This window comes from Uloborus diversus, chromosome 1, assembly GCF_026930045.1.
Source record: "Uloborus diversus isolate 005 chromosome 1, Udiv.v.3.1, whole genome shotgun sequence".
Taxonomy (NCBI): Eukaryota; Metazoa; Arthropoda; class Arachnida; order Araneae; family Uloboridae; genus Uloborus; species Uloborus diversus.
Window position 1 is genome coordinate 103,923,818 of NC_072731.1, and position 24,287 is coordinate 103,948,104.

Sequence of the window (24,287 nt, forward strand, 5' to 3'; positions counted from 1 at the left end):
ATTATTATATTACTTTATTTACTTTTGACACTTTTGTTTTTATTTTAGCGATATTTTAAAGATGCATTAAGCATTCTTTCATGGTTTTTTTCTTTCTTTTAATTTTACGGGAAAGTAGGCTAAAACGCAAAGCTTGAACGAAAAAAAAGTGAAACTTTGAACCATAAAAAAACCAACAGGAAGGAAATTGAACAATAAAGATTCGATTGTTTTAGAATTAAGGGACATATTTCAAAGAAGCACTATAACATGAAAGATATTTCATGCATGGATTTAAAAACGCTACATAAAAGTGAACCAACAAATTTTTGCCAAAGCGGTTGTACTTTTGGTGCCAATTTTGATATATATATATATATATATATATATACTAGCTGACCCAGCCACGCGTTGCTGTGGCGAGAAATAGTTAGATTAAAATATTATTTTGCTCAATATTTTGATAGAATCTAATTAATATTTTTAGTAAAGCTTAAAATATTATAGCCAATTTTAAAACATATGAGATTGACAGTGGTGGCTTAGGCTGAATTAAGTACTTATTAACTTTAGTAAGTACTAACTAAATTTTCAATGGTAAAAGCACTATACCTACGCTTAGTAAGTTTTGCAAGTATGACTTCAATCAAAAATAAAAGCAAAATAACTTGAAAGTGATAGTAAATATCGAAACTGATTGTAAAATATCGGAATGTAGAAAATAAGCGTAAACCAACATAAACTTTTAGAATGTACACTACATTTTATTCATCTCAGATTTCCCTATAGTTTGTAATAAATAACTTTTTTCAAAATACATTAACTAAATTAAAAACATATAAAAATGAAATTTTATAAATGAGGTAGATAACATTGACTTCAATCTATTGTTTCTATTATTTGTCTTTTGCTAACACGAATAGGTATGATAACTTTCCCAATCAAGAGTAGGCAATAGATGCAGGGTGTCCTGAAAAAGACTGTCTGTTTTCAAAAATTTATAACAGGAAAATGAAAAAAAAAAAAAAATTTTGCAGAAAATTCATGTGATGGGCCGTAAGTTTCGTCCCACCAGACCTCCAAAGTTTAGTTCAAAAGTTTTTTAATAGATGGCGCTGCAGATAGTAAGCCTCTAAAAGTAATTATTGGAATTCACCGATTTTTAATCCAATTGAGACATGTGGTGCAGCCGGCTGCATGCATTTTGAAAATATTGTTGCGAAATTTTATTTATTAAAAACATTTTTCAAAAAACTATGATGTAATTTTCTATCTTTCTTTGATTTACGGTCTTACATCTGCTGCGCCATCTACTGCAAAATTCTTGAACTAAATTTTGGAACTTAGGAGGAATAAACTTTCGGCCCATCACATGAATTTTCTGCAAAAATTATTTTTTTATTATTAACCATTTTACTGTTATTAATTTTTGAAAACAGTCTTTTTCAGGACACCCTGTAGTTGCCCATGAGAGAAACATGTACGTTTCAAGTCCAAACCGAAGGTAGACATTGTTTGTGTGGTCTTGAGATCTATTTATGGTCTCTTCAAAAGCTAAACAAATCGGAAATTGAAGCCTTCGAAATGTGTTTGAAAATTTTGACGCTATAAATGGATTACTTGCAACACAAAAATTTCTCCTTTAAACTTTTCCATTAAAATTGTTGAAATTTTGATGAAGAAACGGGTACCGTTGCATAATCTAGGTGGGGTTGTGAAAAAGAATAATTGGTGAACCAATTTTCAACAGGAAACCGTCTAGTGGCATTCCTGGTATATCCAGCGAATTTAAAAATTCAGTTGGAATGTTTACGGCTTTGTTTTTATCGACAACTGTATAGCCTTGTTCAGCATCAACGGTCAGTACAATCTGATTATGATTTTTTTTCAGCTTTCAGTAATGGCTCATTCTTCACAATAATTGTAGCTAAACAGCGTCGTTGCACTGTTTTTTCTCGTTGTAAATCAGTGTTAACTAAGTCAACAGTAACCAATAAATCACGTGATATCACACCATAATGACTAAACAACAAATTTGAAATTGAAATGCATAAATCTTCAATCAACACTAAAGCTTCATTATACATCTCTGGTGCAAAATCTTGATTTGAACATCGGTGTGTTTGTTTAACTCTATGGAGTACATCTTCAAGCATAAAATTTATGTAGCTTCCTCACAAAAATGATGATTGTGTTGGATATTATGTCGTCAAAATTATGTTAAACCGTTGACGAATACTCTTTCTCGTTATGCAAAACCTGCATTAGAAAATGCAACTCCCAATGATTGTGTTCTACCAATAATTACAATTCGCGAAATGCATCGTGATATGTATTAAACACTCGACAATTAACGGTTCGCAAATATTTCCGTCTGTTAGGGAATGTTTAACGAAAACAAATGCAACATTCACTTTGTTTTGGCTGCACAGTTTTTATTGGATGGAGTTTTTATCCCAATGTCTAGGCTTTAATTTTTAATTATGCCCGAGATTGATGAATGTTGTGTTCTTTGTTTGCGTGGCATGAATGATTTTTTTTTTTTTTTTTTTGATTTTATTCAACACTGTAAAAACAATTAAGAAACGTCTTGAAAAATAATGGGCAGCGAATACGCCCAATTTCTGACAGTAACGTATCCCACTAAAAGTGAGAAACCTTCCTAAAATTATCCTGAAGTCTTTCTGAAGAATTCTGAAACCTCTCCGATTCGAGACAATCATTTCTCTGAAACCTTTAGAGAGAACCGAAGTAAGATTAAAAGTAATAGCTTGTCATATTTTTCGACTCACCAAGAAAGTACCAAAAGCATTTTCGTTACCATGGCCACTGCTAAGATAAACTTGCAAGCATGCGCAAAGTATTCCACTTGCTTGTTACTCTTGGAAAGTTACGGAATGCAGAGACTCACTTCCTCTCATTGGGAGTTACTTCAATCTGGACGGACCACGACGACAGTAGTGAAGTCAGTTCTTCACTAAAATTCATTACCCTTCCTGAAATTATCCTGGAATCTTTTTGAAGAATTAAGTTATCTCCCTGGGTAAAAGCCAGTCGTGTCGCTGGACCTTCAGAGAAAACCTTAAGTAAGTTTAATACAAAAGCTTGACCCCTCTCTACTTTCCCAATTAAGCTCCACCAATAATGCCGCAAGCATGGCGAAACGTAAGTCAGACTTGCATTTAAGTACCGCAGGTCTAGCTCGCATGCGATTCTTGCATAACTACGGAGTCCAAAGGCTCATTCACTCTCTCCGGGAGCTTTTAGTCAATGCAAACGGAACGTAATTGACTTAAACCGATACACTTAATAAATGCGCTGAGTTAATCTTTAAACTGGGAGCTAAAATATTTTTCGCAACAGTGAGAAGTCTGCATTCATGACGTTTGTTGCAATTCAGGAAACTTTTAGACGAAGATACTTGATTTCCCAATAAAATTTTGATGACCTTTGAAATCCCAACATGTTCCATGGAAATAATCAGTGACATTTTGGATTTTTTTACAGTGCATGTAAAATAGCGTGGAACATTGATAAATAGTTTTATTTTTGAGAATCGGGCCAAACACATTAGGTTTTAGACAGTGTAAAAAAAATCAGGGTTTTTTTTTGGTGATTCAAATGCTTTTCGTTGAAAATATCTTCGGAAAAATGTATTCGTTGACCGTTTTCAAAACGTACTGCAAGATGCTGTACAGATGGGTCTCTTTCGTACATGGGGAAGCCAGATAGCTTCGTTGCTGCTTTTATGTCCACTCATCGCGTCATTTCGTTAATATCTCGTACCTCAATTGCGACCTAATAAGAACCATTAATAGCGTATTTGACAAAGTATTTAGTTGACCTCACGGAACTGCAAAACTCGACATTTATATGAGACTCATACGTTTTTAAAAGCAGTGGTGAGTGTGGAACTTCCCGCTGCTTATCAATTTCAACTTGATTTGTAGAATTTGACATTTACATTGAAAAGTGTGCCCTTAATACTCCCCCTTTCTCCGGCGATATTGTTGATAACCATGAATATCCGTAACATAGCATTATTTGTAAATCTTAATTAACTTAAGAATACAACTTTTGAGGATGAATTAACTTACAGCGCCATCTATTAAGAATTTACAGAACCAAACAATCAACACACACTATTAATACATAATAAACATTTTATTTGCAATAAAAAATTATATAAACCATCCTATCTTTTAAGTTGGACCAAATTACAGATACATATGAAATTTGATTCAAATTGGTTCAGTAGTTTCGGAGTTTACCCTGAACAAACATCGGGACACGAGATTTTTATATATATAGATATCAAAATACTGCAAATTTTCCAATGATTTCAATGCATGAGAGAAATGCAATAGAAACTTATTGTGTTTCGTAATTGAAAATTTGTTTACAGTTGTTGACTTGGAAACTTTTTTGAAATTCCAGATTAAGTAACAAATGGAAATCCAAGTGTAGTTGAAAGATTTTAGTTAACTTATTTTTGTCAATTTCATTTCGTAAATCATCGCTGCTCTGCATGTTTTCATTCTTTCAGTGTCCAAAGAATTCTTTCTTTCGAAAGATGTTTATTCTCTTCTTCTGGCAATCAGCATAAATTACCATTGTTTTCCACAGGTAAAGGTTGGACTAAAGAAATATTCAAGAGTTCGTAGACAATGGATGTTTCCAAATGTTACGTCGCATTTAAAGTAAAATATGTGGTGCTCATTCGATGACTAGCTAAATGTAGCATAAGAGTATTACTTAATAGAATTGATCAAAGTCCCGAAAAATATTCTTCTTTAAAGCAATCAAGTTTACTAAAATTTAAAATCAGAAATTTCGATGAAAATCTTCCAAAACAATGACAAAAATATTAAATAATATTTTAATTTTTTAAGTGAGCCCGCAGAGAAGCTCGAACACTCACGATATATATTTTTTTCGTATTTCTTCTTGTTAATTACGGGCTATTTACTCATAAACATAAATACTGAGGAACATTAGGGTTCTTTACTTTTCTTTTGTTAGAAACTCGGATGTTATATTCACTTCTTACTTATTAGAATGCAGCAACAACAACACATAATTGGTTTCAAAATCAAACAAAATTCACAAACAAAGTCGTAAGAACAAAAATATTAATTTCAGTATTGTAAATTTTGTGTAATAATGAAGCAATTTAAACCTATATCCGTGTGTTAACAACCAACCATTTTCAAAGTAGTGTTACTTTTTAAAGATTATCAAAATTTACTTATGGAAACAATTCCATGTAAATTGTGTTTATGAACACTTTCATACTGGCTAGCTATTAGACTACCCCGATTTACCCTTTTCTGATTATTCATTAACAAATCAACAAATTTTGAATCGATAATTGCAAACTTGATCAAAATTATCGAAGTAACTTCAACATTTTAAGATGTAAACGAAAAATTGAAAGTAGGAGTTAAGATGACTTCAACACCGGAACTCGAAGTATTTTAAAAATAAGGATTGAATTAACAGTGAAACATATTGTCTTCACACGCTTAACTTAGAAGGGTTATTTGACGAATTAGCAGGTAAGAGCTTGAAGTAAAGGCTTCTAATAAGTATTTTTCTCATAATATCTCAATAAGAAGAAAAATCAAGAATCAGCTTCTTTTATTTTTAAAAGGCAATTTTGCGGGCAAAAAGTCAGAAAATTGCTTTATAACAAACATACATGAAGAGTTTTTTTTTGAATTTTATATTCGTTATCTTCTATGTATCTATTTTTCATAGTTCCGTTTCTCATGCGCTTTTTTAAAATTTAGATTTTTAAACGGAAGCAGTTTAAAATGTCATGGTTGTTCATGTGTAGGGGAGATCGGGGTTAGTTGTGCCACGGGCAGGTTGTGCCATTGAGTCTCCTGACTGAGCCATTACATTTTAACATCTTTGCGTCATGTGAGTGAGCAGGTTTGATTGTCTCAGTGTCTTGTGGAAGTTTGGAAGCATAGCGTTGGACTGTTTTCAAGATAAAATTATTTAATGTGTTTTCTGTAGCAAAAGTAAATTTTGTGACCTGCGTTGAAATTGTCATTGCATCTAAGGACACGGAGGTGTAAAAACTTTCCTAACATTATTTAAACACCTATGTTTCGAGCTGTTATTCTATGCATTCCATTTGTTGATCATAATACTATTTCGGAAACTATTCAGTAAAGTTTAAAATGGTGTATCACGGGGCTAGTAGTGACTAAGTCAAGGCTGGTTGTGACAGTGTCACTACTTGCCCCGGTCCGTTATCCATCAGAGATGAGAGCGTTCATGCCTAAAATGATAGTCAAAATAATAAATATGAAGCTGTTATCAAATCACGCACTTTAGCATTAAATTTTGTCAATGAAAGTAAATATGCAGAGCAGGTCTTCAGAACGGACGAATCGCATTGAATTAGATGATTCTATGGTAGTTGACATTAGCATTGTAACAGCGGTACGTTTTATAGAAAAAATACCCCATCTAAAGCTGAAAATTGAAAGTGCAATCACTTCGCTCGTAAATGTTTTAAAACCTGTTATTCTAGCACATCTGAAGAGAAAATTCAAGCACACAAAATGAAGAAGAAAAAGCAAAATTTAAACTTTTCAGAAATGCCAAAAAGTGCACAAAATATTACACCTATGTTATTAAAAAAAATGAAGAAAAAAGATTGGAATGGCTCTAAAGATGATAAAAATTGATTATGTCTAGCTTGCTTGGAGCAATACAAAGTTTCTAGACCCGTAGAAGACTTTTTACAATGCATGAGGCTTAAAAACTGGTTTCATGTCAAATGTACCAAAAACGAAACTTTATTTTATTTGCATTAAAAGCACATCGGATGTTGAAAAAAGCGATAATAATGAGTTATTATAAAAATAGGTAAGTCTGTAGAATATGGGCCTATACATCGTACCGAGTCAAAGATTAATCTTGCCAAAAATTAATGCTGGTCTACGTTTTATCTTACTTGATTAACGTAGTTTTTTAATGTGTCTCTAAAAAAGAGTTCACATGAGTTAATACTTTACCTATTTTATTTTCATTTCGTTTAAAGTGTTATTGAAAAAATGATGGTGTTCTTTTTGTATTCAAAGCATTTTAAATGAATAATTATTTCATTCTTAACTTGAAACGTCCCATTTAATTACAGTTCTTACGTAATTTGTACATGTTACAACGTATTTGTACGCGTTCTTTGGGTGTCACAATGTCCCTCAAGCATGTCACTACTAGCCCCGATGCGGGGCAAGTTGTGACAAACTTAGAGGCTACGCAAAATTCCATTTTATGTCATTAAAAACGTTTAACATGTTGATAATTGTTTTATAAATGTATTCCTCTAGGTTTATTTTATAATGATATAATGCATTAAACGTTTTACTTCACTTCAAATCTTACGGTAATACCAAAAATGACAAAAATGGCACTACTAGCCCCGGTTTCTCCTACTATATGTTTTTAAGGTAGTAATTAGTTTTCGTCGCTGCTTTTATTCCGCAAAAACTACTTGTAGAGAGAATATTAAGTATAGTCCTATTACGCCTCTTCCCCCCTCCACCCCTGAATCGCGACTGAATATGTAAAAAGATTTTAAAATCCATAAAATATGATTTGCCCATTACCGCTAAATCTTAAGCACGCCCTGCCTTTGGCAAACATAATTTTTCAATGCCTAAATGACCAAACTAAAACATCTTTAAGAAGTATTTTAAACAAAAAGTTCTGTCTAGAACTAGACGAGCCTACTTTCCCGTATACCCATACTGCTTTCTAGTACCTGATCAATATTCTCAAAAATAGCTAAAATCGCAAATTTTTTCAACCATATTTTTGAAACACTTTAAGCTGATTTCTAGGAATAAAATATTCCTCACTCATCTAAAAAAATTAAATGCGTAAAAAAAAAATAGCAGCAACTTTTAAACAAAGCAGCTAATACACTTTTTTCCATTAAAAAAATCTTTAACAGCTTTCAAAACGAAAAAATAATAATTAAAATTAATAAGCTCATTAAAATAAATACATCATATCAAAAAAAATCGTTTCTTTTTTTCCCCTGTTGCCAAAAACAATTTTTTAAATGAATTAATGCACTTACCAAAATAAATAGAAACAATAAAATGTCAACTTAAAGAAATAATTTTCATTGTCAAAAGAGAAAAAAAAAATCGTCTTTACATATTTTTATGTAGAAACATAAATGACTTCGAGTTTATTCGCCGAAAACTGAATACCTAAATTAAAACTTTAGCGTAAAAATAAAAACAAGTCAGAACAATAATAATTGTTTCACAGTCAAAACCATAGCTGCGGAGTCGGAGTCAATCTCAGTTTGGTGTAAAGAAGTCGGAGTCGAATATCTAATAATCGGAGTCAGTCATTTGTCCTTCGTGTATAAAATTTTGCCAAAGCTACGAAGTCTGAGTCGAAGTCGGGGAGTCGGAGTCCGATTAATTGTCGGGCATAGGAGTCGGAGTCGGAGTCAAGTGCCCCTAAATTCTCGGAGTCGAAGTCTGTAGTTTGACGTCAAGATTTTCCAACAAAATTTGTTTGAAAAAAATCCGTCTTCAAGTACGGAATCTACATTGACTTTCAGTTTCCCCGTAGGCGCTAATGTTAAGGGATTTGAACTGTTCAAAATTGAACGAAAATTGTTCAAATCAAAAAGATATTTTATATACAAGTTTTTCATCAAAAGCTTTTTCCTACAAAGTTCGTTTGAAGCAAATTCGCCTCACAGTTCGGAATTGCCTTGAATTTCCCCGTAGGCGCTAATGTTAAGTTTTTTTGAACTGTTCAAAATTAACAAAAAATAGTTCAAATCAAAAAGTAAAATATGGGAATGAGGTGTCTTTGCCGAGATCTTTCGAACAAAAAAAAGTTTGTTCGAATCGGACTATTCATTCAAAAGTTATTAGGGGGGGGGGGGGGGGCAGACAGACATACAGACAGACCGACAGACATTTTTCCCCATCTCAATACCCTACTTTCCAATTTTTAATTTTTCAATATTCATTTAATTATTTTATTTATTTTTGACTTTTTTGCTTTTTGCGATATTTTAAAGATGCATTAATCCTTCTTTCATGCTTTTTTCTTCTTTTTCTGACTTTTACTGGGAAAGTAGGCTAAAAAGAAACAATGAAAAATCTTAAATGCGAAATCATCTTCATTAAGAAACTTATCAATGCATACTCTCTTTGAAAGCTTAAATGCACAATTTACGAAGATTTCTTATCTATCCTGTTGTATCAAAGAATAATGAATTATATGAAGCAATTTTTTTTTGTGATCTTTGGAGAAAAAAGTCATTGATTACGTATAACTCTATCATTTAAATTTTTTCCAGCTTAATAGGGAGGGAGTGGGCAAAGGGTATATACTCAACGCGAATCATATCTAATAATTTGAAGAAAAAAAAAGTAAGCACTTAATTCATCACAGAAAATGACTTCACAAACAAGAAAAGTCATTTCAAACCCAACTTTTCCAGAAAAATGTGCATTTTTCAACACTCAAATTTATGACAGGAAGTTAGATAATGATAAAACATTATCTACCTGATTTGAGCCTCGCTTTTCCTCGTTTGTGGAATCATTATTTGGAATAATTGAAAACTACGGGAATACTTAAATATTGTCCTTTCTGACCCAGAAAAGTTATTTTGTCCTTTTGAGTTTTCTATGAAAAGTGCTTAGTTCTTTTTTTAAATTATTTTAATTATGTTATTTTAATCTTTTTAGTGTAAATGTATTTCAGAAATAGAATAATAGTTACCATCACGAAATTTCACATATTGTTTTAATAAAATGCTTCACACAAAAAGGAAAATAAAACTATATACGTGTTTAAAACTTTAAGCATTTGGCACTAAAAATTAATCCTTGCTCCCATCTAAGATATGTTTGCTGTGCTAATCTAATTAGAACTGTTTAAATATTAAAGGTTCGCGAAATGTTGTTAATTCATATTTCACAACATACATGTTACTGTATGAAATACACCGTCAGCTGTCATTCCAACCGAGGACTGCAATTTCGTGCTGTCCTCGGATGGAATGAGTGAGCTGGCGTTGTATTTCATGTATTTCTGCTTTAGCCCTGGCAATAGGGTGGTAACTCACTGAAAATACAAGTTACTAGTGATAAAGATCCTAATATGTGTCTTTTTACTTATCCCCGTTTTCGATTACATTGGCATAGATGAGGATCAAGTCCTAAAACAGCAATGATAGTGGAAAATTTTAATGCTTGCTGTAGAGAAGCCTTGATTCAAAAATTTCATTTTATTACTATTTATATTGCTGTTGTAAGGCAACAAAATTGTAACGATGGGTTTTATATTTAAACATTTAATGGAGAAATTACATGAAATATGCTGTTTTCCATCCTAACCGAAACAATAATTTTATTTTACAATTAAATTTTTTAGCGCTAAGTTGTACCTTAAGATTGAGTGAAATCCCGAAGTCTCTAAGTAGTCTAGTTGCTGAGATATAAACAAAAGCAAGCCTCTGATTTTTCCGTAACAATCAGGCCAAGTATAAGAAAAGTGCTTAAGAACTTTAAAAACAAGGACCACGTTTTTATAATTTCTCAAAGCCAGTGTGGGAAATTGCCATCACGTGAAAACCCCCTCCCACCTAATGACTGGCCCTGTTATGTCGTCAGTGAGTAACTGCATAGTAGATCACTTTTGATGCACCTGAACTTAGGAAGCACAAATTATCGTGCGTAATTAATGTTCTAAATGCATTTTAGAGAATCTGCTTTAAATAACCATTTTATTTTCTTTCTTTATCTTTCAAAAAAAAAAAAATCTCTTACTTTTGTAGTTTCATCAATGTTAAAAAATAGACTTGCTCTTAATTTATTTTCCCCTCTCTTAAAAAGGGCTACTTAGTCAGTCCTTGGTGATGGATTATAATAGATATTATGACTCATATAGCACTGGCTTTCTTTGCAGATTATTTCAAGGTTTGTTAAATTGCGGCGCAGACTGCTAAAAAAGAATCTGATTCTGGGAACACAAGAAGCATTGTACGAACTAACGATTCGTAGGCTAATTTTTAACACTGAAAGAAAACTATTAGCGCTCAATATAGTAGACATTTTTAAAATAATGATTTCCTTCTGAGAAAGAAAGAAACTATAATTTCAAAATATTATAGGTTCATGTTCCCAAAAACAATGATTTAAGTCTACCCCTCAACAAAATAAAGGAATATTTATCGAGTTAATAAGGAAATTTCTTAAAGGATCTTATCTGAAACTGTTGGAAAATTTCTATAATATGCACATGAGAAAGATGAAGGAAAACTCCTTTAGCATTAGATTGCACAGTAATAAGAGGCTTAGACGAAGGTTAATTTGTACTGATTTCCTGATTCAGTGTCTGATAGTTCGAAAACGTACTGTTGACAAATTAAGTTCAAGAAAGTGCGACGAAATGCTGGATTTAAACGACGACAGCTAAAATCAAAACATTTTGACCTTGGAATGACTTTCTGTGGTGCACACAGCGTGGTGAAATCATATACTTTCGTAAGTCAATTGTTTCATTTGTATTTTTGAGAAAAAGAAAACACATTTAGGTTTTTCATAAAGAATCGCCAAAGTTGACAATTATGATTATCAGATAGACGATAGTGAATGGACCAGTTAAGATTTTAATTCAATCGAGATGGACTATAAACGTTATGCTTTTCTAGATGAGTAGCTTAAATGCTCAAAATAAAAACATGTTTCAGAGTATTTTTTTCTTTAGAATTTAAATGTATACTGACCCTTATGGGGGATTTTCGCACTGGATTTCGATTATGGTATAAACACGATTGAAAAATACAGAACTGGCATCATATTTTAACGAAAAACTCTTTAAACTGAAACACATAACTGTACAAATTACACTAAAGAGTTATTAACAAAGTATTAGTTGTTTGTGTCAGTTTAAATTGTACAGTAACTGTCAATTAAAAAAAAAAAAACATTTTTTCCAAATTATATAACTCAGCTTATCATCAAATTTTAAAGTTTAGTAGCATGTTCTAATCACAGGGTCGACAGGAAAAAAACTTGTAAGACTAAACAATACAAAAAGAATACTTTATTATGTGAAGTTCATTCTTTTTATACTAGTACGTTAAGACTTCATACACAATATGATGATAAGTTTTGAAATGTTTTTACACTTCTGCTTTTAGTTAAAGGACAATATTTCTTTTCTTTTTTCTCTTGTATATATTATATAACACTAAATTGTCGGTCAACTATTTGGAAGAAAGGAATTAAAACATAAAAAAAATAACTAAATAAATAATTAGTTTATAATAATGTAATAATGATTAATAATAAATTTACAAATTGACTGTATCAAAATATAAATTATAAATTTTTACACTATTTTTAACACTTACAATAACCATACACCAATATTTATATTACGGAGAAGATATGGAAACTGTTCACATTTTGCCCCTACATGTTGTGTTTACAAGTGCATCGTCACCTACTTTAAAACTAATTTTTAAACATAAAGGATTCTTAATTTAATTAAAAAATTTAAACATTGTCATAAATTTACTTAAATGTCTGTATAATGGTTTGCAATAACTAAGTGTAGCTTATTAGTTTGATTAAAATATGTTTTCACTTGAAGAAGACAGCAATAAAATTACAAACAGCACCAGCTAAAACAAAGAAGTTGTCACCACAGAAACCTAATCTGGCTCATTGCTCCAATCGTTTATCCGAGAAGTAGGCCTGGTACTGCCAGTACTTGAGAATTTTTCAAGATTTTTTGCTCGACATTATCCTAGTAAAACACACCATGTTACATGTACCTCTTTCTACCCTACTCTTTGCTATCACCCTGTAAAATTTTGAGATGACGAACCTGGCTAGCGATTTTACACCAATAGTTGTGTGTTCTAACGGTTTGTTCTAAACTGGGTATTTTGCCGTGTACAGGTAAACAGCAGTATCTGCAGAAATGAATTTTCGAGATATTTGAAAAAACGCGTTTTGGATTCAATACTAACTATGGGGAAAGGTTGGAATTAGACGTCTTTTTCGCGCTTTTTTTTCAGCGGAAACCAAATAAACGAGCTTGTACAATAAAGATAATGTAAAATAGATGACAAAAATGCAAAAAAAAATGAAAAATCTGCAGTGACTTCCCTTTACCTGCACACAGCAGTATTCTAGGTGAAAGTAGTTTTTAAAGATGGAAAGAAAAAAAATAAGATGAGTCGACGAGTGTCAAAGCGAAGAAATGATGATTAAATTGTGTATGACCGCCAACTTACCCAGAAATTCTACGATTATATTTTTTGTCTCTGATACAATTGATGTAAATCCACTTTAAGAAATGTAATTTGTTTCTCTTTTCTTTTTTTTTTCCTATATCGTTTTTTCTCATGATACATTTAAAAAAGATCTAGCAAGGCCATTGTTGTGATTGAACTTTGTATAATAATGTCCTGTTTAAATCAATAAATACCTTGAAACTAAAAAGTAACAATATAGACAGGTCAAAAAGCTCACATTTTCAAATTTCTTGTTTTTAAAAAATCAAGTTTTTTTTAATGCTCCATTGGTTTGAATCCGTATTGGTCTGCAGCTGTAGTTATCTCATCATTCTGAAGAGGTACTTCATACTCCACGTATCCAGTCAAATGTTAGTGCACAAGATCTGGCCGTTTGAGGTACAATCCAACTGCCAATGCGAACAACTTTAACTTTTGCAACTTTGGTAAGGATCTTCGGTCTTAATAAATTGTCTTATTTTAATCTTCCTGGCAAATTTTTTCTTATGTTCTTCTGTTTTTCTTATCTTTAAAATGTTTAAAATTTGGAAGGATTAGAAAATGTCTTCTAATGCAGCGTTTCTCTTCCTTTTTTTGACCCACGGACCGGAAAGAGCTTAAAAAAAAAAAAAAAACTTCGTAGACCGGTGATGTTTTTTAAGTCTTAAATCTTTTCTTTCTTTCTCTTTTTCGTAAAAAAACTCCTTGCATTTTCGAACCGTTAAGAACATGTAAGTTTTGTTTACGGAACAGTGATTTTTTTTCTTTTATTCTTCTTCTTTCTTTCTTTTTTATTTTTTTTTGGAAAAAAAAATGCCTTTAAAATCTGTTAAATGAAAAAGTGGAAGCTCTCCTTTTCAGGAAACGTAGTGCTCAGTGGTACTAATAAACTGTAAAAAAATGAAATTTTTTTAAAATTCATATTTGAGAAAAATCAAAAACATTATTTAAAATTTTTTTTTTCAAAAGACTGGAAAAAAACTAACGCCCATATTTCAAAATGTTACATATTTTTTAAGGAATAAAAAATATCCCAAAATAAAACAAAACCGCAACAAAATATATTCTACCGTTCTTGAGATAATGAAATTTAAAGATTTTGACGGAAATCCCAAGTGAAAAGTCATGACAGGACCTTCATCTTCGGCGGCCTGTATCTCCGCCTCGAAATTTTTTTTGGCAAAAAAAAAAAAAAAAAAACTTATTTCTTCATTTTTTATGAATTTTAACATATATTAAATTCAAAAAAATCCGAGACCATCATGTTACAGCACTTAGTGAATTGACATGGATTCTACCAGCAACACCATAAATTGGCAAGCATTTCGCGATATATCGCCATCCTTTTTGGTGCCAACTTGCCAATATATTGCAAAACAGGCATGCTTCCGATACGTCCAACTTCCGAAGACACGAGCATGACGTAATAAAAGGTTAGGCTCGAAGTCTCTCGTATCTACTTAAACTGTGAAAGGTGGCTATAACGGGACCATTATGAAGAGTATTTACCTCTGTTCACTAAGCACAATTTTTTCATTTCCTCTTAGAGCTATTTCTGAAAAATCTGTGTATGACAAATTCAAGACCAGCGTGACCAACATATTGTTTCACCTTTCACTCTCTTACTGTTTCTTAGTTAATTCGTTTCAAAGTTGAGATGTTCCTTTTGAAACACCTCGTATCTTTGACTTGCCTGCTATGAAGATAATGTTTCAGTCTTATAACTTAAATAAGAAACAAAACACAAACAGAAATCAAATTTCTTGATGGTAACATTACTTTTTTTCAATTAGAGGTTCCTGAAGCAAAAAAGGTTGAAAAGAACTCATAGAGGTGCAATATTGGACAGAGCATATAAAGACAATGCAATAAAGTTAGTAAGCAGAATTTGATTCCTACATGAATCACGTGCGAGAAGGAGAACGTTAACGTTATCCATTATTGGAGAAGACGAGGGGAAAAGTATCCCCATTTGGTGAGTTTTCTTGAAATTGTTATCCGCGGGAATGACTTGGTGCTTAATTGAACACCGATCGATAGAAAATTCTTCAAATCATGTAAAAATCCAATTTTCGAGATAGGGGTTCCCTTGATGAAGTAAGTCATGTGCTCTCTAACCCATTACAATTCTGTGGTTAAACTACGCATTTAAGCTACTTGGGTTTGACATCCATCTTGGTTTTGTTAAAGAGAATATGACTAAGAACTCCTTTGAGAACGGAAAAGTATCATTCATTCTTTTTGTTTTCTTGAATGCTAGTGCACAAAGGCGATTTTTTAAAATTAAAATTCTATTTTCTCTACCATTGTAATTGAACTAAGAACATTGCAACATTTCATTGACAACAAGACTTTTTGGGAACTATCAAGGCTTTAAACTGCTACAAAATATTTGCTTTGCTAAAAAACTTTTAAACAACGCATATTTGAACCCTTCTAAATCCAACCCTAATTTGAAATTTGAAGAATAAAAATATTTTTCTTGATTTTAATGGGTTTCTTTCATACTAACGGGTACGAATAACAGCGGCCAAAGTGCTCTTTGTGTTACAAATTTTCCTCGATGTCTGCAGTTAAGTTTCGCATTTATCGGGTGCAGCATCTCATTACGTTGAAGGTCAAATCGATGTGACTCCGATTGACCACACCAGACGCTTCCTTTTATCGCGAAAACGTTTTTGTTCTTGAGCAGAGTGGCAATTAGGCATAAATATGTCTTCCCATTTTGCCTAAATCAGTGAATAAAGCACGTTTGTCTATCAAGGTCACTCAGCACTGCTGGTCTGCCTACTTTCCTTTTACGCGAACATAGAACAATGAAAAAACGAATGATGCATGATATACATATATTTATTATAGGACTGTAATTAAGGAGTGGGGTTTCAGGGTTTAAAACCCCTCTAAAAAAAGTTTAAACTATTCCAAAAAATGCTTTTTATAACTTAAATCTTCAATCGTATAACCCATTACATAAACTTTAGCTTACTGTTACAAACTCATTTAAATATGACACCGAAAATGGAAAAAAAAAAAAAAAAAACTAGTATGTTGTGGCCATCACGAAACTTTCTTCTATATTTTTCTTTTTCTTTTTTTTCGTTCTGATCCCTCCCCATGCTTGACGAGGAAGCAATATTCCCAACAAAAACAAAATTACACATGCAAAAACTTGACCCAATGTCTGAATTATTGCAAAAGCAACGCAAAGAGCGAAAATTTAAAGTTATTTTAAAAGCCTTGCTTGAATGAATTACAAATATTTTATTTGTTAACAAACATAAGATGGCAACAGTTAAAAATTTTAAATCATTGAGATAATATTTCCTATCATTTCCATACAATTAAAATCACGAGAAATACGCAGACGACAATCTATTACGATTTATCTTTCTTATTGTTGCATTAATAAAAATATTTTTATTCGCAAAAAAAAAAAAAAAAAATCAACACCTCTTGTAGCGATCGGCGTCAAAATAGAACCAAAGCCTGTTTACATATGGATTCACATATATTCCAAATTTCAACCAGAACGTAGCATTACTTCTTGAGAAAGGGCACTCAAAATGGAAAAAAAGAACGGGTGATTGCGTTACCCCCTTTTTAGCTGTTGACACAAAAATAAAATCAGTTCTTATACCCACTAAGGGCTACTTGCCGATAAATTTTTCTTTCATTCCGTTCATTATTTCTTGAGATACAGCAGTCACAATTGACGACAAAAAACGTTCTATAGCTCAACCCCCGTTTGAGTTATTGACACCAAAATTGAATCAGCACCTGTTCCTGTTAATACCAACATATGGACCAAATTTTGTTTGATTCCGCCAGTAACTTCCTGAGGAATAGCAAGCACGCGTAACTCGAAAAACGTCCCATTGCTCCACCCCCCTTGGAGGAATTCGCGCCAAAAACTAATGTGCACAAGTTCACATAGGGGCACAAATGTGTACTAAATTTCGTTCGATTTCATGCGGTAATTTTTGTTGTAGAGCGGCCACAAAAAACTGGTCACACACAGACGTGACACACATACATACACACACACACATACATACATACACACACACACATACATACACACACACACACACAGACAGACATTTTCCAAAAATGGTCGAAATGGACTCAGCACACCTCAAAACGTTCGAATCCGTCAAAATTCGAAATTCGAAAATTTGCACGAATCCAATACTTTCTTCTATATATTAGATATAGAAGAAAGTAAAAAAGAACTCACAATGTTAAGTAGCAATAAACTTATAAATTCAATCAATAATTATTTGACATAAACTGTTTTTTTTCCCACAAAATAATGCAGCTAAAAAAATAAAAATAAATAAATATTTGGATTTGAAATGCTGCACCGGTTTTAAATTCTAAAGTTGTTCATGATATAAATTTTTTTTTTTTGTTTTAAAACAAACTAATTAAATTAAACTATAGGAATCAGGGTTATATAACGCTATGCACTTAATGGCCAAAAATAAAAATATCCGTTTAAATGTCAGTCTTCAACTGTAATTATGATAAAATAATCTATCAGTAACTGAAGAGGCTAAGATGGCAGAAAATAGAATAAATGGCAATTTATAATGATATTTTCAAAAATTCGGGCTTGTATTTGAATGTAAGGTAAAAGCAAGATTATTTATAAGATGCTACCATACGATTATCAGTTAATTTATCATATTATAATGGTGGACGAAATTATAGATTTAATTTTTTTTTTATTTTTGTTTTACTCATAACTTAACCCATTTTTACTATTTTTTTCATCAAAATAAATATGAACAATAAAGAAAATAGTTCTAAGCTGAGAATAACTGAAAAATGTAATTTATAAATTAACTTAGTTAAAAAAAGTGCAACATTAATATTTTATCTTTACGTAAAAACTGAACAGAAGTTTAAACTCATCAAAGGTGATAAATCACGGATCAGGAATTACGATAAAGTATTCATCGAATAAGTTATATTAAAGCCACATGTTGCCATTAGTGATTGTGAAATGATTTACTTTTCAAAATGTATTCCAAACTTTAGAATACACTGCTTGACAAAATTATTAAACTCAAAAACTTTAAGTCTTATTTTATAACTTTACCCAGTTTTCTGTTACTTTGTTAAAATAATAATTAATAACAATTAAAATAAAAAAAATTCGAATTATGATTTTTAAAATGAGCTAAAAGGTAGAAAATAATTTCTCAAAAGCTCATGTAGATTAATAGTCCTATACAGATTCAGATCATCTTACAGATTGTCAAGAAATTTCGTGATTCTGAGTTTTTAATTGCTATCAAAATGCAAGCAAGATTTAAAAGGAAAACTTGAAAAATGGAGCGCTTAAAACATATAACTGATGCACTAGAATTCAAGTAGCGATTAAATTGCTTTGCAAATCACATAAAATGGTGTGTAAGTTTTCTGACTGATAGCTTACACTTCTTATACATGGGTTCAAGTTTTTTCCTTTTAAACCTTACATGTATTTTGATAGCTATTAAAACTCCCAATCGCGACTTTTCCAGATTTTTATGTTTCAAAATTTTATATTTATCTTTTTGATTCTTTCAGTTAATAGTATTTTTGTGAATAATAAAGGAAAAATATGTTGTTAGATATATCCAACTTGAGAAAACTTTTTAACAAAATAACAAATCCTTTTGTCAGGAATTGTGTTAAAATAGCTGAGACTTTGACATTCCCTACATTTGTAATGTAGGTGCAGTAGTTCTGTAATTGATCACATGTATACACCTCCAAACATGCGACTATGTGAAGGAATATTGAATAGCATTGTGTTATCGCTAGGAAGCTGAACTTGACAGTCAATAGCGTTATCTTCAGAGCTGAATACACGGATAACTGCCAATGTACTCTATCTACAAATTATGGCTAGATCAACTACATTTCAATACAATGACATGGTGACAGTACACGGGAAGTATGTAGTCGTATTGGATCTACAGCTGTTACTATTTTAATCGTCAAAGAGCTTAGAGAAATAACGGTTTGACCTTAGTATGAGATTACAGATAAATTATTATCTTTATTTTTTTCATGCTTTGAATAAAATTAAATCGCACCCGTTCGAATAAGTTGTTTTTAAATCATTGAAGACCTCACTGCGAGAAAGGGATAGCTCCAGTTCTTTCTGATGTGTTTCACATTAAAATGTATCAAGAAAATATTAACTATGCATAAGAACAGGATATCTTCAGCCGATATTTCATCAATTATTTGTTTTTCTAGCTGCGTGTCCGGCGTTGCACGCGCTCCCTAAAAAATGAAAGAGTTGTCTAGTTGATGTTTTTGTAGCAGTCTGACATCACAATGTCTAACGCGTTAAGGAATAAATAAATGCGCGTAATGCGGGGTTTGCAAAACACCAGTAAAGCATAATTTTGGAAAAAATCTCATTAATGCCAATAATAGTTATGAAATATACAAGTTTTGAGTATTTTCGGTTAGCACAAAAAATGAAAATATATGCATTTTTAACTATAATCTGTGCTTACGTAAAACTGAAGAATTACATCTGATAGACTATATCTGAAAAATTTATATACAAAAACAGTCAGCTTTTTACATAAAATGGCACATATTGCTTAGTTGATTAAGTAAAACTAATGCATCAAGACTTAAAAACTACCATTATGCATTAATTTAATACCAAGTTGTCAGATTCCAACTAAGCTTTAGTTAAAGTCATTAAAAGAAAACTTTTTTGTTCAACTCTGTTTCATTTAAAGAAATCCAAACAATCTTAATTTATTGTGTTCTTTTCAGTATATTAGCCACAAGATCAGTATTATTTTTTTTAGCGCCAAATATTATTTGAATTATTATTAAAAATCCTTTAAAAAAAAAAAAAACTATTATATGCATTTTAGTCAAGAGCGTCATGACTCCAATAAATAACAAATAATTAGGGGAATGTGTTGTACCTTGGGACACCAGTGCTAATTTCTAAGAGTATTTTTAGCAGCCATGATTTTGTAATCTCTATTAGTAACATTCACTATTAAATGGTGCCATAGTAACAATCAGCATCACATGAGTAAAATTAACGATTTTGTGACAGAAAGATAATTTCATGACTCCAAGGTAAATATTTTCTTCAGTTTTGTTTTGTTTTCTGTCTTTGTATTTGTAAAACTATGAACTGAATTTAATTTTGTAATAAAAGAGTACTTTAAATATTATAGTTATGAGAAAATAATTCTAGATTGATCACCATTTTGGTTTTTCTTAAACCACGTGGTGATTGTACCTTGAGACAGCCAAGCATATGAACGGTTCTTAAAAATTAAGATATGTTTAACAACATGGAAAAATGTTCTAATCTTATGTAGACTTTGAAATACATTTAATGTTTGGTAAAAAATTATTCATTAATTCATTAATTATTATTCGTTATTCATTATTTAATTCTTTACCATGATTTTTTTTTGGTGCGAAATTGGTTCAAGTATATGTTTGTTTCCTGAATCATGAAGACTTTCCCATGGTACGATAGGATGTGTCCCAAGGTACAATAGGATGTTGTACCTTTTGACAGCTTGGAACTCTTACTTTAAATATCCGGCTATATTTTATTTTCAAACTGTCTGAAATTTGAAAAATATATTGCATAGAAATATGTTGAGGCATTTTAATGTGACTTTTATATTTTCAATTTGATTTAAATAATTGATGTTAAAAATTAAAATATGAAAAATGTTCCAAGATAAAATACTCTCTCCTACACGAAAATAACATTATGTTCTGTTAAAATATCATCGAGGCTTCAAAAAGTCAAGTTTTAAGACAATATTAAAATGAAGTCTAGATCTTTCAAAATTAATTCTTTGAAACTTTGAACAAAAATTATTATTCATGAAAGTTTTCTTAAAAATAGAGCTGTCCCCTACTTCTACTGGCGGTAAAGCATGGTAAAAGGGAAAAAATATTTAAAAAATGACATCAATAAAAAAGAAAGAAAAGTATTTGATACACATAATTGTCAGTACAGATATTTGAAAAAGAAAGAAAATATTTGATAAATGAATTTTAGAGGCACCATAAACCTCTTGAAATGGATGGCAAACGCCCGAAGACGTTTTCACCAAAGTAAACTTCACTCTGATAAATCGCGAGAAAAAGTGTCCCGGGGCTAACAGATATCAAATTTGATGTTAAGAAACATAATCTACACTTGACATTTGGTGGGAAAACTTTTAAGAGTAAGACATTTTGCTAAGCATTACATGAGATAAAAATAACTGACGGAAAAGTTTAAATAAAGTTCGCGTAAATAAAACTCTTTTTTTGGAGTAGTATTGTAATATATTCATTCTTCTTTCGATATTTTCTTGCGTGATCGAGTTTATGTCATTACAGTCTGTATTTCTTTGGATTGTTTGTTTGTTTAAATCAGTGGTGCCCAACTTACGGCACGTGGGCCTTATGTGACTCACGAAATTGACTCGTGTCCGTCAGTTGTGTTGTTATTAATATTAAAAATCGAAAACCACGGTAAGTTATACTGTCGCAAATTTGTAACTGAATATTCAGAATTTGGTTTCTGGAATTCAAATTTTGCGTAAAGAGAATGCACAATACCTCATGATAAAAAAAATTCTTGGTTTGTAGTTTTTTTTTTTCATTTTTTATGTTTTTCCATGTTATTTAGAAAAATTGCACTCATTTTTAAAATTTATATGAGGACAGTGAAACGCAAAGAGATGTAAGTGGACGTTCTATCCAACGCTTTGAATCAAAATCTTTTCAAATTCAGATCCTAGGTAGGTTTTCAATGATTTTTTTTTCTAAAACTTACTCTACAGTAGCCTTTATCAGGGCTACTATCTCTTTACCCAAAACCGAGGAGAGGTTCCCCTTCTTTTTGTACTGGTTACTTCAAAAATTTTAATTTTGGCATTTAGGGGAAAGTCGGGAATGCCACTCACTTAAGGAAAAACAGGAAAAACTAGTTAAATTTACACAAAAAATCAATATTTTTCTTGTTGAAATGTAATTTAAAAAAAAAATAAGATCAGTTCTGAATCCACTATTTTGCATATAAGTTCTTAAGATTTTAAATAAATTGTTTATTTCTACAGCATTGAATAAGCGGTAATGTCTCACATGATAGTGTAATTGCGCGCAAAGTTTCAATAGAAAAAATAAAATTAAGAACGACAAAAATCACATATGTAGTTGTGCGGGCTATTTTCACCCCTAAATAAATGATAGACTAGTACATTAGGCTTGATTCCAACACTTTCTACATACTGTAAACACATATTGAGTACAGCGTATTCACGTTATCTATTATCGAATTCTCTGCAAAAGCAACAGATAATCTGTTCACATATTCTATTCGATTGAAAGCGAATCATCTGAACCGTCATCATTATCGTCAGACAGATCAACATTATGAGTTGATTTCAGCCAATTAAGATGGTGGCACAACCGTCAGCTTACGTGAGCGCCATTACCCTTCAAAGGCATGTTGGGCTTGAAAACACTTCAATAAAAAGAAAAAATAAAATAAAAATTAATTTGAACTTGGACATTTTGAATTCAAATTATGTTTTCCACAGTCACGAGTGTGTGTGTTATGTAGGCGTGTGTGTTTGTGTGTGTGGGGGGGGGGGTACGTGTGTGTGGGTAGTTGTGCGTATGTGTAGGTGTGTGTATGAGTAGGTGTGTGTGTATGTGTAGGTGTGTGTATGTGTACGTGTCTGTATGTATGCGTGTGTGTATGTGTTTGTGTGTGTAGGTGTAAGTGTGTGTAGGTGTAAGTGTGTGTAGGTGTAAGTGTGTATAGGTGTAAGTGTGTGTAGGTGTAAGTGTGTGTAGGTGTATGTGTAAGGGTAGGCAAGTAAGTGATGCAACCTGGAGACGGTTTTCGCTACAGGAGGAGCATCGTGAGGTGGCCGGCCGGTCGACCGTGGTGCTGCAGAGGGAGGCGTGGGGAAAATAAAATCATAGGAATTCAAAACTGTCAAATGAGAACAATAAGCAATGATGATTGCTCAAAAAACCCAATATCAGTTAGTATGTTGAGGCCATCTTCTTTTTCTTTTTTTTTTTTACTTGCTAGAACAAAAATCTGAAATTCACAAAAGCAGAATCAAAGAGTGAAAATAGAAAGTCGTTTTAAAAGCATTGCTTAAACTAATGCAAACTTAGTTGTGTTTGGATTTATATTTCTCTTAATTCTAACGAGTATAATTTTAAGGGAAATATATGAAATACGTATACACAGCCTATAATTTAAAAATCAAGCAGAAAAATAAAATGGACAAAGCGGCAGGTAGAGTTTTGATAAAAAATATCAGCACTCGAAAATGGGGTAAAAAAATAAGTAAAAATAAAACAAAAATAGAAATAACGGGAAAAATGATTGCAACTTTTGTGCTACTTTAATTGTATTAAAAGTATATATATTAAAATAAAAAGGTTGTTAAGGGGGTAAGGACACATTTTGAAACAAATTTTATTAAACAGTTTCGAGTTTTGAAATTTCACCATCTATTTAATAAGCAAAATCATAACAAAAATTTCATTTTTTTTAAATTTTTTTTTTTAAATGGGGTTGCTTTAAATCGCTGAATTTCAAAATATTCTTGGTCAATTTTCAAGTTTTTTTCTAAAGAAATTTATGCACAAATATCTAAGCTTTAATTTTTATTCGGCCATTTAAAAAATATTAATTCAGTAAAAAAGAGAAAATATTTGAAGAAAAATTCCAAGATACTTTTTTTAAAAAAATCCTATCTTTTGCAGAAAACGGTCTTTTTTTTCGAATTGCCGAATAAAAAATAAAGTAAACTATTTGAAAAAGATATGCTCCAAATTTCATCACTTTAACTTTATCAGTTCTTCACTTATAAGAGTTTGATTGCAAAAAATCGGGAAAAATTCCATCATGAAGAAAAACGCGAGTAAAGTTTTAAAGTGAAATATAATATTAGTTCAACAAAGTTTAGTGTTTAAAGTAGAA